Source organism: Suricata suricatta, chromosome 9 (genome assembly GCF_006229205.1).
Source record: "Suricata suricatta isolate VVHF042 chromosome 9, meerkat_22Aug2017_6uvM2_HiC, whole genome shotgun sequence".
In the NCBI taxonomy this organism is placed as follows: Eukaryota; Metazoa; Chordata; class Mammalia; order Carnivora; family Herpestidae; genus Suricata; species Suricata suricatta.
This window is the reverse complement of record NC_043708.1, coordinates 13,779,467-13,793,752: the sequence shown is the minus strand read 5'-3', so window position 1 is coordinate 13,793,752 and position 14,286 is coordinate 13,779,467. Positions and strand designations below refer to the sequence as shown.

The window sequence follows — 14,286 nt, the reverse complement described above, 5'->3', positions numbered from 1 at the left end:
TGTGAACAAAACCTCCTCATTCTAAAACCTGACTTCCACAGAACAGTTGCAAAAACTGAATTTCCCTGAAGACACACCTTTGTTCTCTCTGGCTCCAGAAAACCCCTAACAGAAGTCTGTCTTACACAGCAGCACAGCGGTGAAAGAGGCCCCTGGAGCTAGGTAGCTTGGGTGTGAATCCTGACTCTGCGGGTGGCTCTGTGTGGCCCTAGGTAAGATACTTAACTTCTCTGTGCCTCAGCTTCCTTCTATGGATAGTGAGAGGAATAATACCACTAATAATCTTTTTTGTAAACACTCACTGTGTTAGTTCAGCGGTTCTGCTTAGAATCTGACAATTGCTTTAAAAGTATAACCTGTCACCAGCACGTTGGTGGTTCCATTGGTTGAGCCTCTGCCTCTCGATTTTGGCTCTGATGGTGAGATCCTAGACTGCTGGGATGGAGCCCTGCATTGAGCTCCATGATGAGCGTGGAGCCTGCTTGGGATTCATTCTCATTCTCTCTCTCTCATTCTCTCTCTCTCTCTCTCTCTCTCTCTCTCTCTCTCAAAAGAGTGTTAGCTGTTAGTAGTAGTCACAAGGGAGAGCAGTTCAGAAAGTTGGAAGTAACTTGCACCAAATCCAGATTTCATCACGGTCAATATCCCCAACGCACCCCACAGGCCAGATCAGTACCCTTGGGCTCAGGCCACAAAGTTCTCTGTCTCCTTCCTTCACGTGTAAGCGTTGAAATAGTCCAGACAGGTGGCCGGAATCTTCTTGCGTCCCCATTTCACAGAAGAAGCAGCTGCGGGGGAGCTCCTGCAAGGGGCGTGGTGGCTAAGGGAGCCGCTAAGAAAAGAGGTAGGAGTTTTTGTCCCAAATCCCAGGTTTCCCCAGTGTCGCTCCATAACGAGTCACCAGAAGGCTGCGGGTGGGGAAGCAAAAGAGCAAATTACTTAATGCCTTTTGGCGTCCTATTCCTGAGCTATACAGTGTTGAACGCCCACCAGGTTCCTTTAGGAGGGGAATTTGGCCTCCTTTAGGAGGCTGACCCAGGGTGAGCCTCTGGAACTACGAGCTTAGAGTGGAGCTGGGGGCGAGCGGGCGTGTCCTCCTCTTCCGAGCCCCCCACCCCACCCATCCCCGAGCTCACCAGCAGAGCGCGGAAAGCCATTCCCCGACTCTCAGACCCTGAGACTAGGCGCCCTGGAACCCGGGTGGCGGTTGTCGCCCAGGGCGAGGCCCGCTTCTGGATGCTCCTGACTGCCCTTCACCTGTAACTATGTCCGTGGTGTTCCTTCTTCCTCTGCGGGACCCGAGAGTAAACGCCGAACCTGACCTGCGATGGGCGGTCAGCTCGCCAGGGAGGGCGACTGGAAAACATGTGGCTGGATCCAGCGAGACTCGAACCCGGGACCCCGTTTACAAGACCAGTGCGCTTGAACTATGAGCTCCGGAGCTGGCAACTAGACTGGCCACATCCTCCTGCAGGTGCGTCCTGTCGGGAGCGGGACTGTGCCCGGCTGAGCTGCCATGCGAGCACAGGGAGAGGCACTGCCCCTGCTCTGTCCACTCTGTACCTGGTGGCGCGACAGCTCCGCACCGGGAGGCCGTGCTTGAAGCCCGGGACCAGGGTGGTGTTGGAGGAGATGCCCTCTCTCCCTGCCCTCCCTTCCCGCCTTCCCTTCCTGCAAGTCTCAGACAGGGCTCAGCCTGTCCCCAAGAGTAACCCCCAGAATCCTCCCAGCCGGCCACGGAATTAATCTTGCGCTCTCACCGCAAAGTTCTTGCGTCTCCATTCTTCCACGTGTGAGTGTTGCAAGGGTCATGACAGGTGGCGGAGCGGCGGCGCTTTGATGTTGTGCGGCCACACGGTGGCGCTGTCGCACCACCCGCTCTTAGAAGGATGAGGGGTGTCCTGCGCAACCGAGGCTGTCTCCTGCTCCTCCCAGGGGCGGGGGCGCTAGTGAGGGATCCAGGGCGCCTGCGCGGTGCGGAGGCAAGGTGAGGGTCATTCCACCACCTCCCCTCCCACGCCCCAAGCACGTGCCTTCTGGACACATTCACTTGCATTGACCCTGGACCTGAATCCCTTAAGGTCTTCTAGGCAAAAGTGCCTTTCTGTACAAACAGAGAAAGTGAGGCTCAAAGAAATAGGAGTTTTGGCTCTAGTGCCAGCTGAGAAGCCCAGGCCAGCCACTCTCCTGTCCTAAAAAGAAAGGAGGTATGACTAAGGGCAAAGGAAGGACCCACACGAGATGTATTCCTAGTCCTGGTAACTGGTGCCACAACCCGGCAGGTGGCAGTTAGCCTGTTGTTCATGTGAGGAAATGGGGCTCAATGCTGTTGGTCAAAGCCACACTGTTCAAAAGTGGGATTCATCCCCACGATTGTTACTGTCTAGTCTGTGAACTTCCTGCCGCAGGGCCCCGCTTCCTATGTTGGTGGCTTTCAAATACCTTTTTGGTTTTTGATAAGTGCAAACAGTCATCCTTAGTGGGATGCCCTCTTTCTTTTCTTTAAATTCTATGTTATGTCTTTTCTCCTACTTCTTTCAATGCTGGGTATGATCTGCTAAAATAGCACTACTCACTAGTTCTTAAAGTTGGAAAATCACTGTCATAGATCTGGCTGGTCTCTTCCAGCTATAAAAATCAGTGGAAAGCTGTCTGTGTACAAGGCCAAAGTCAAGACAAGTGAAGTTCCCTGGACACCATGCTTCTCCACAAATTACCTTGAGGTAGTTAAAGGACAACCAGCTTTGTTAAAGGACAAGTCCTGACTCAGAAGTCTAGGGTGGCAACTGAGCCCTGCATTTCTAACAAGTTCCCCGGTAATGCTAACGGCTCTCTACTACCTTGCCATCAGTTTGCAGTGAAACGGATTCTGAGACCAAATTCCATTGTACCTACATTAATTAATACCTAGGCACAAAGACTAGATTCAGACTGTTGTGAAGTCCCAATTCTCTGTCCTTTTAATAAGAAACTTAAGGAAGGGTGCTATGACAGCATGGTTAAAATCCACGGTCCCCTTCTTTCCTGGTGCTGAGTAGGCAGATGCTACTGAGCCAAAGACCTCACTTGCTCATCTTCCAACCCGAGGTGGATCTGTAAGGAAGTCTAAGCCAGTGGGAAGGGAGCAGAAAGGGATCTATGCAGTGCCCCAGGCAAATCTCCTAGGAGTTAGAGCCAACTTAAAAGGCAACTTAGAACGGATACTCCAAGCTGAGAGCTGAGCTGAGCATCCTTCTTTTCCCTTCCCACGGGTAGGAAGATGGAGAATCCACAACTGAGCTCTGACCCTGCAAGGCAATGCCCTACAGGATGATGGAGCACAAGATGGGGGGACCCTCGATCCCTAAATCATTGCCTGGAGCAGAGCTGTCCCATCAGCCTGGATCTCTAGATGATCTCTAGAGATGGCTATCCGAGAGGGCAATCGGCTGCTTTAAGCCGCTCTATTTTGGGGGGTGGAGAGCTCTCCATTACAGACATGCCCTAACTAACAGGTTCAACTGAGGGCCAGTACAGTAAGATTCTTATGGCAGAACCAACTGACTTTTCCAACCTAGTAGGTGACAGGATCCTCTGTAGATGTGTACAGATGGGGAGGGGGAAGAGAGGATGGAGGACAGGACCAAAGTTCTGGACCCAAAGCATTAGGTTGCAGTGTTACTTTCTTGGACGCGTGGAGAGATGCCTGTATTTCTCTCTAGCTATCCACGCACATTAGCTCTGCTCATTTAGCCAACCCAAAATATCTAATCATTCTTAATTAAACTCTCTGGGGAAGATTTAGAAAGCAATATTTGAAACTTGGGAATCTTCACATGTTTACTAATTAGTGCCCTACTATCTTGGTCTCCTCTTAAAGTTACCTACACATACTCCTCCTATATCCATCCTGAGCTATTTTCAGGTAAACACAGAATCTAACCTTGGATATCCTCATTCGGAGTACTGTTACAGCCCAAGTGGCCGTTCACCTCCCTCCCATCATTTCCTTTACTGCATTAAAGAAACCTGGGTCAAGCCCCGTTTCAACATCTCCCTTCACCCAATATCTGCAATAGTCCTCTGGGGAGGACCTCCCTTCCTCTTTACCACCCCCACCCCCTTCCAACTCTCTGGCTCATCTTTGAGTCTCATGCCCCAGGGTTGTCCCTCCTCTCTGACCCACATCAACACAGAAGTCACTTTTGGGGAGGATGGGTGGGTGATAGGGCTGGGGTGGGGTTAACGCTGAAGTGTGGTGCCCCTAATCCCTTCACATTTAATACTGGACACCTCTATTTGCAGGTCTTCAGTCACCCTCACTTAAGGGGTTTGCTCACTTGTGAGCCTCCCCCCACCCCCCATGCCTTCTCGCTGCACCGAGCTGTCACTTCTCCTGGGTCCCTTATTCAGAAAAAATAAACAAGTGCTCTCAGTTTGTTAAAATATTGGTTTATCCTTTCATATCACCTGTGCCGGGGGGAGTTTTGTTTAACATAAACAAACACACACGCAAACAAATAAATCCACAAAATAGATCTCTTCCTGTCTGGCCAGCTCACACACAAAAAAACCTTTCCTCTCCCAACGGCACGTAAATCTGATCAAGGTGTTCCTTTGCTTAAATCTCTGCAGTAGCTCTTGCTAGCCTGTGCGCATCACCATTGCTATGGTTACAGAGCCCTTGGTGACCAGGTCCTGCCCCCTCCATTTCAGACTCATATCTCACGGCTTGCCCACAATGCCTCCTGGGCCACTTAGTGTTCTCTGAATGGACACAGTCCAGCGATCTCACCTTCACTCACTTCCTCTTTTGCGCTCCTTACTACTTAGGGCTGGACTGCCTCTCCCTTAACTCTGCCTAGTAGCTCCTTCCTCACCTCCACTGAGAAGCCCTCCTTGGTTCCTCAGGCTGGGGGAAGGGCTCCTTTTCTGTGGTAACTGCCTCTGGACTGCCAGTCCAAGCACTTAAAACTCACCTGATGAATTTTAGTCCTACTGGTCACTCTCCCTGACTCGATGGAACTCCTTAAGGGCAGGAGTACAGTAACCTAAAAAGAAGCACAGAGGAGGACACCAATGGTCCTTTGTTAAATAACTGATTGAACCTGAGACCCGTCGCTTACCTGGTAAGGTAAAATCTGACTAAAGGACTATCTTCAAGGGGTGAGAAAGGAAAGGAAGCCTTGGGAAGCAGCATGCAGCTACAGGGCTTCAGAGCAAGAGGGACATTCTGGGCGGCAGGTCCAGGGTCAACCAAGGTGTTCTTTGACCCTAAGCCTTTAGTTTTCTTTAGCGCTGGCGCTGGCGGGCCAGACCCCTGTTCTCTTCTTTCTCCTTCCGGGGGTACAGATCTAGATGTTTCCTCCCCACTCCCTCTCCAATATTCAACGCCGAGTGCCAACTATGCATGTCTTCCATAGAATGGGCACTGGAGCTGAGTTTCCCAGAAGGGGGCTCCTAAAATCTTAGGTGACCATAGAGGGGGTTGTCCTAAGCAGGGTGTCCCAGGGTCTCTTCATGTCTATGTTAGAGACATCACTCCTGGCCCCTGTTTCCAATCCATCCATGGCAAGGAAATTGTGTCCTCTCTCAATGGAAGGGTTGTAGCAGTCAGGATAGGCTAGGCCAAAACATGGCAACAACATCTATAGAATGGAATTTAAAACCACTACCGTGCATTTCTGTCTCCCATGGCATGCCCACTAGTGGTCAGCAGAAAGGCTCAAAGCATTGTTGTTAGTGACACAGAGCCACTATCTCAGGCCAGTTCTTCAAAGAGAGCCCTTCACAGAGGTCCCACACTGGTAATGAATGGTTTGGGAGGGACTCACTTCACCTGTGGTCAGATTGGCCAGAGCTAGTCACATGACCCTGCCCAACCTTCTGGAAGGTGCATTCCTTCCAGAAGACGGGGAACTAGGATTCCCTACACACTGCACTAAAGACTACCAAAGGAAAGGAAAGTCAAAACTGGGCAAAACGGAAAATAGAGGCTTTCAAAGAAGTAGGCAAATCTGATTGCCCTTGCAACATCTCCAGTTTTTGGCTGGCCTTGAATAGAAGAACAAAGCAACCACAGCCACAAATCCAGACTTCATGAACGTTGAAGAGAGAGGACACTCATTGGGTCTCCACAATACATTTTCCCTTCCCCCAATGCCTTTCCTCTGTGCCTGCTCACACCCAAGCCAGCCTTGAAGGGTCTGCCATTCCCTAGAAATTATCCCCAGTAAATGCAGCCAGCTTTGGCTGCTCTATTCCCATCCACCTTTCACTGTAGCGTTTAATCACATTTAACCCAACACCATCTTCTAGACTTCAGGTGGCACTCTCCCATCATTCTGTTTTGATGTGGCTTCTTCTCCAAGATGGGAAATTCCTTAAGTTCAGAGTCAGTCTCATTCTTGTTCTGTATCCTATCTTTCTCACACCCATCAAGTGAGGCTAGACTTTCACTCAATTCACATGGTCTGGGTCCTCAAAATATGAGGGAAGATGAAAAACAACACAAAAATGAATGCTAAGGGGGCTTAAGATGAGAAAGACATGATCCCTACCTCACGGTCTATCAAGGTGCCCCAGTTACTGCTTAAATTGAATCAGATTATCCTTTGACACACAAAACACCATTGCCTATTTCTTTTATGACAATGGTATCATTTCTATTTAAGTGACAGCTTCCTAGAGGTCAATCAGCATTTTGCCTCTGTGCTGCCAGGATGGAGGTCTTTAGTCACATGTAGCTATTGGGTATCTAAAACGTGGCTAGTGAGATTGAGGAACTGAATTGTTAACTGAATTGAGATATCTCATAAGTGTAAAAAATACACCAGATTCAAGATCTTCATATGAAAGAAAATGGAAGACATCCTGTTAATATTTTCTCTATTGATTATATTTTCCAATGATAGTATTTCAGATCTATTACATAAAGTCAAATTATTAAAAATAATTTCATTATCTCTTTCTACTTTTTTTTTTAATGTGGCTACTAGAAAATTTAAGATTACATATGTGGCTTGCATTGTATCCCTGATGAGGAGAAGAGCTCTGGAAAGCCTACGGCAGGATCTGGGTAATAGTATCCACTTTCAAGGTGCAAACTGTAACATTTGATCAAACTTAACTTTGGAGAAGTTCTCACAAGGGATAACATTGAAGTTTGAGGCATTTTTCTTTCTCTTGATTCACCTTTCGGCTATTCTCTGAAACCTGTAACTAAAAACAAAACTAAAAGCATCTCATTTATTCACAAACTGATCTCCAAATCTTAATAGCCACTGCTGCTCTGTATTTCACCTAATACTCAAACACATGCATGCGCACGCACGCGCGTGAACACACACACACACACACATTCCTATGGGGACCAACATTTTCCCATGTGTAAAGTGACATGTCTGATTGCTGGATTAAGCAACGGAAATTAATTATTACAGTAATTACTCAGCCACTAAATATTTGAATGCCAGGCCTGACATAGTGTCCTGGGAATCACCTTCAGCTTCCTGAATGCATTAGTATCGACAGGGCAGCGATGGATTTCAAGACCTCTTCCTTCTGTGTTCCGCCCGTGAAAGCCAAGTGTCTTTGCTCGGGGTAATAGGGGGCTGTACACTGTGCCACAGGAGAAAAGACAGCTGAGTTTTGGTACCCATCTCTGCCGGCCAGGAGAACCTCAAACGACGGAAGATGAGAATCTTTAGTCTTCAAGGTGACCATTCAGTAGGTAGTTCTCACAAGGATAGCATTTGAAGCAATGGTAGAAACCAGTGTAGCCAAGGAGACAGCTCGGACTCAAGCCACTGTCCATGAAATAAGGGCTCTGTTGCTTGGGAATTCTCCTGCTGCAGGAAGCCAGGGTGGCTGGGGGAAGTCCCACTGAATTCCTTCTAAACCATCTTTTTTGTTTTCTCCATTGCACCCTTGGCACCTACCGCCCCTTCTCCAGTATCCCTCTCCCCCATCACCTGCCTTCTCCCCTGAGGCCAAATCTATTCAGAATGGAGAAGAGGTTTCCTTTAGTGAGCATACCCAGGTCAAGACCAAAGATTTCTTTTTTAAGTTTTATTTCTCTAGTTTTGAGAGAGAGAGAATACAAGCAGGGGGAGGAGCAGAGAGTAGAGAAAGAATCCCAAACAGGCTCCCCACCATCAGCTCAGAACCTGGTGTAAAGCTCACACTCACCAACCGTGGGATTGTGAGCCGAGCTCGAGTCAGACACTTAACCACCTGTGCCACCCAGATGCCACAAGACCAAAGACTTCAAAAAGCAGTTCTACAGCATGGGCCCCTCCAGCAAGAAAAGTGTCCTGCCTGCTCATCCCTGTCCCCATTTCTCCCGTGGGGTTCCGCCCTCCTTCAGGAGGCATGTGATGGCTGATGGAGCTGAGGCTGGTCCTGACTGTGCACAAGTGTGGATTTACGTGATGAAAACCTTTTTGGCCACTTATTCCTTTTGCACCATGGGGTAGGGTTTGAGCTCAATGGCAACACACATGTCTGCACAACTTTTGGCACTTTTTTATTTTTCATAAATCATTCAGTTAAACAACTATTTGAGGATGTCTGGGGTCTTCAAGTAATTCTCCCTGACATGATCCTATTGTTCTTGATTTAAAACTGTCAGTTCAACTCAGAAAACTCCTAGGCTACATGTCAGAGGGTATTAAAGGCAGTGGCTTCACTAAAATCCAGATGAGAAACTCCAATGTGCCCAGATGTCTGAAAGGCTGTCCAAACTCATCTAGAGTTTTCATTCTGTAGGTCAAGTACAGAACTATTTCTTTTGATTTTTTATAGTTCTTAATGTTTATTTATTTTTGAGAGAGAGAGAGAGAGTATGAGCAGGGAAGGGTGGGGGGGGGGCGGGGAAACATAGAATTTGAAGCAGGCTCCAGGCTCTGAGCTGTCAGCACAGAGCCTGATGCAAGGCTCAGACTCACGAATTGTGAGATCATGACCTGAGCCAAAGTCAGATACTCAACCAACTGAGCCACCCAGGTGTCCCCAGAACTATTTCTATCTCCAGAACAATGAGTTCATTTAAGCAACTACAAGCCCAGATGCTACAATGTTACCCAAATGATTTCTGTTCCTCTTGAAAAGTAGCATCATCTATTAATAAAAAAATTAATAACAATTAATAGCTGTATGCAGCACTTTATTTTCAGGTACTGTATTCTGCCTTAGAATTTTACTTTATGTAACTGTTATAATATATATTAATTCAAAGTTTGTTTGTTTAAAGTAAACCCTACACCCAACATGAGACTTGAACTCACATCCTTGAGATCAAGAGATGTATGCTCTACCGACTGAGCCAGGGAGGTGCCCACAAAGTGTACTTACTGAATCGCTACAGTCTTGACAAAATCCCTCCCTCATGGAGCTCCCATTCCATCACCACGGAAAGATTATTTTTAAAATGTTTTAATGTTTATTTATTTTTGAGAGAGCAAGAGATAGAGCATAAGTGGGGTAGGTGGAAAGACAGAGAGAGAGAGAGAAAGAGAGAGAGAGAGAGAGAGAGAGAGAGATGACTGAAATAGGCTCTACAATGTGAGCACAGAGCCTGACATGGGGCTCAACCTCACAAGTCATGGGACCATGACCTGAGTAGAAGATGGATACGTTACCAATTGGACTTCCCCATCCCCTTCCCAGCCTCGCGCCCCACCATGGAAAGATTTGAGGCAGACACAAAACAGTGCTCTGTACCATATCCCCTCTGCCCACCTCAGGCTGCAGCTGTGTCCAGGATGGATGGCTCCCCACCTCCAGTGGCCTCTCCTTTGAGGAATGAGGGGAAGAGAGGCCTCATCCCACAAGAAGATGCCTCCTGGAAGGGCAGGGAAGTTTGCCTCAAAGGATGGAGATGGGAGATGATGGAGAGATGTCAGGCCTTTCACCCTTAAGAGAAACACTTTCCATGTAATCCCTTTAGGACACCCAATAGGAGTGAGCCCCACTGGCTTAGCAAGGCTTAAGACGTCCCCTTGATGGGCTTTTCTTCCCTGCTCCCACACAAGCCTCCTTCCCTCCTGCTTCCTGGATGACCTCCCAAAGAAACAACCTCTCCTCACATCTTTGTCTGAGGCTCTTCTTTAAGGAAATGCAAACTGGATTATTACACCCATTTTACAGATGTGGACATTGAGGCAAATTGCCTTAAAGTCTCACAGCCATAAGTGGCAGAGCCAGGACTCACACCAGATTTGTTTGACCCCAAGGCACATGGATTCCACATCTGTCTCCCACCACCAGATACCTTAGTGCTGCCCTATTCCGACTAGAATTTGTACTCATGGTCCTTTTCAAAGCAGCCCATTCCATCATTGGGCAGTTTGAATGATCAGGAAGCTTTGAGTGATATCTCATCTTTGAGCCCATATCTCCATCCATCCATCCATCCATCCATCCATCCATCCATCCATCCATTCCTGCATGCATTTACTCTTCATCAGCAAGCATGTATTCATCAGGGTAGCAGGGCCAGGCACTATGCTAGGCACTAGGATGCAGCTCCAAGGAGGCAAACCTGGTCCCTTTGCTCACAGAGCTTCCTGCCTATGACTGATGAGCACTGTGCACAGAGTGGTGCTTGCCATGCACTGTGGGAGCATGGAGTGAGCCATGCTGGCCTCACCCAGCCATGCTGGCCTCTGCAGTATCCTCGAAAGGTGCTCCCTTGTCTACACAGCAGCCCTGCAGGTGGCAGCTGCAGATTCACATCCACTGAGACTTCTGTTACTCATGCCCCTCAGCCCAGGTCTGGATGGGCCTTGATAGCAGAATTGGGTCCACACCTCTGGCAAAATCACACAAAAACCCAATGCAATGTACACCCCCATGATGGGCGAGGAGACCCAGATCTCGGCTGGGAGTGTGGAAACCATGGCCGAGTCCCTGAACCTGTCCCCAAGTTTAGCACTTGGAAGACCCCACTGGATGTGTCCTGCTCTGAGTCATTCATGCCCCATTTCTCAGCTCGCCTTCCACCAAAAACATTGCCAGCAAAGGCCTAAGATGTCTGAATAGATCCTAGGGAGCCGAAAACAATATTATATTCCATTTTCCCTTGTGTTACATACATGAGGTATTCATCTACATGGCCAATGACTGGGTCATTGGAGTCTGCCTTATTAAAAAAAAAATAGGTCATGACACTGCTAGGCTCGTCGGCTTTCTTCGTGTCAGAAGGTCCCAGGGCAAGGCAACACATTGTTTGGCAATTAGGCTACTGCTGAGGCTGCAACGGCTCAAAGGCAGCCACAGAAGTGACTTATTTTCATATAACCTTCCCTGCAACATGAATGAGGGCTCCAAGTTTGAGTTCCTTCCCTCTGATCTATTAAGTTTTCTTTGGGATTTTTCATTTCCTCAACTAACATTTTGAGGAATGGGATTCTGTACACTCAACCCTGGAAGTCTTGGAAAGGCAAAGCTCAGAAGTGTGGGAAATGAAGCCAGAATCTAGAACAACCTGTCCATCCATCCAACTCACCCTCCTTCCCCCACCCTACCCTTAGTGATGATACCAAATCCTCAGGCCTTATTTCTTCGGCTGTGATAGACAAGGGGTAGAAACCAACTGGAATCTCAGAAAGTCCCACCCACCTACCCCTCTATCCATACATCTCTCTCTCTCCCCCTCCCATTTATTAATTTATTCAATAAATATTAAGCACCTATTACCTGTCAGGAACTGTGTAAGGGCTGTGCCTAGACCTTGAGACACTGAAGCAAATAAGAGAATCAGATCTTTCTTCGTGGGGCTTATCACCTAGCTGGGGATGGACATTATGCAGATAATTTTACAGATAGCTAGATAAAACTGTGATCGATGTCCCTAGGAAGAGTTGAAGTGTTCTGTGAGCCTGTAAGTACAAGGTCCTAACTGAGCCCCAAGGAGGTGACTCCAGCAGGTTTAACAGACACAGTGGGAGATAGATGTTAACGAAGTAGAGGAGAGGCAGGGCGAGGGATTCAGGTGGAAGGGTCTGCATAAGGGCCACAGGGACCTTGTAGCTATGGGGTCAGAGCAAAGAGGAGGGTGGTGGGGCACAATGGGCTGGAGAAAGAAGCTGTGGGCCCATGGAGCATGATGTAGAAGAGGATGGGAAGCCATAAGGGAGCATTAAGCATGCGATGATGGAGTCAGATTTGTGTTCAATAAGGTCACACCACTAACTGTTGTTTAGGGAGTGAACCCCTGGGGGTGGGGTGGACCGAGGGGTTGGGGAACAGGGGACAGATGCAGGGAGAACTGCTAGGAGGCCAGTGCATTGCCCAGGGATAGGTGACCATGACCGGGACTGAAACAGGAGTAGTGGAAATGAAGAGAAGTGGAAAGGTCAAGGTGTAACTTGGAAGGCACACACTTGGACAACCCAGCGCTCTGTGGCAGTCTGCAGGGGCCCCTGGACAGTACATAGCTTCAGCGTCAAGGTAGACCCTTGGCAGCTCTCAGCCTTCCAATCCATGGCTGCATGAGGGTCTACAGGGTCAGAGGGAGATGACTGTAGTTGCTGGACCTTCTCCCCTTCCTCCTTCCTGTGTTTCTCCTGAGACTGTGGTATGCCAGCCAGGACCCTGCTCTCTAATCGCCTCTTATGGGTCAGGTGACTAAGGAGAGTATAAACTTGGGATTTTTTTGTGCCTCTCCCCTCTCTTTCTCTGCACACCCATAGTACTTGCCAGCCTACCGGGTATAGAGTCAACATCCAAGTAGTACTTGGGGATTGAGCCATTACTCCGTAATAATCTCAAGACAGGCAAGAATCAGATGCATTCTCACCCCTACCCTGTTGTTATTCCACATCAGCCTTCAAGTCAGCTGAGAAACTATAGAAACTAAGGAAGAAGACAGGAGCAATAAGTTCCCTGCACCCTAAAACAAGAAGTTGGGAAAACAACATCATTATAATTCATGATTGCAAGAATGAGAAAAAAATGCCTCAAAGGTGAAGTGGCTTAGCTTTCTTAATAATTTTTTATAATTACAATTAATTTAATTCTTATAATACACTCTCTTTCCTTCTTGTCTTGTTGGCGTGTGTACCATTAGTGTTCTGTCCTATACTACTGGCAGACATCACTAAAGTCTATACATAATATTAAACCTATTTGCCATCCCTATTCTTCACTTTTTATCCAAATAGTCAATCTGAAAACATTCAAGGTAGGCAAGTCTCCTACTTACCCTAGATAATGGTTGTCAATTCTTCTTTTAAAGATTTCTATGGTTCTTGATATCCATGTCATACTCCACTGCCCATCTAGTCTTGATTTATCCTGAAAACAGATTTTTTTTTCATATTTACCTAAACTCTCTTCTGCAAGAGAATGATTCATGGAATTAGAGGATATAAGGAACTTGCTGCCAGATCTTCTCAACCTTCCACAGCTAGTCTGCTGTTTGGGAATCATTGCCCTGGGGTACCTCCGAACCCAATGGAAGTGTGCCCACATTGTAACAACAACAGCAAATCAAATAACTTGGACTTTCAGAGTTTCTTAGTTTACAATTAGGCTTCTGCACACATTAACCGTGAGACAGGGCTATTCTGTAGCTTCTCAAAGAGATTCAAGTATTTTGACTACTTAGTGCTCACGTCTCTCAGGAACAGAGATGCAAAGAGAGCCTCTTACTCCATAGCAAGCAGAGGAAGAGAGGAGAGTCAGAAGAAAGTGACCCAAGTTCCTGGGTGGTGAACGGAATTGAACGTGCAAAGGTGGCTTCCTCTTACCTGACCCAGGCCGCATGGAGTCAGACCCTCCTACCCTAATCCCCAGTCACCAGGATACACTCAAACAGTCCCACTTGCCTGGTCTGCTCTCATCCAGACACAACTTTGCACAGTGTTGGTCTCCTGTGTACACTAGGGGGTGCAAGGAAGCTGTTATCCAGCTTGGCCCTAAGAAATTCTCACCTGCACAGAGGAGACAAGATGATGGCTACCAGGAGTCACTCTTTCACTTCAGAAAGTGCTGAGAGTGGAAGGGTCTCTTGGACTGGAGTCTAGAAAGGAGAACAACATCCTCATTAATTGCTTTAAGCTGTTTTCTGATTTTCTTTCCAGAGCAGACCCAGCCCCCGAGAAGTGGGGATGAAGGGAAGGTTATGTAAGGCAGCAGACCTGCTCCTTGACTGGCCTGGCAGCCTTTCAGCCCCCGGGGTGAGTCAACACCTGGGAAATGGCATCCAAGTGCGGCTCTTTCAAGCTGGCTGGAACTTTCTACCATTACACCGAGGCCACTGTTTGACCCATTCCCAGGCCAGGGAGGCAGGAGCTGATCACG

The 14,286-nt window shown here is 47.9% G+C and overlaps 1 long non-coding RNA gene across 1 annotated transcript; it reads right to left on the bottom strand.

Annotated features, from left to right (window-relative positions):
* Positions 1 to 1,891: 1,891 nt before the first annotated feature.
* LOC115301138 lies at positions 1,892 to 13,260 on the bottom strand. The gene is made up of 3 exons (XR_003912986.1): positions 13,187 to 13,260; positions 4,959 to 5,030; positions 1,892 to 1,967 (listed from the first exon to the last, which is right to left on the bottom strand). It is a non-coding gene; the product is annotated as an uncharacterized LOC115301138 (long non-coding RNA).
* Between the last annotated feature and the right edge of the window lie 1,026 nt (positions 13,261 to 14,286).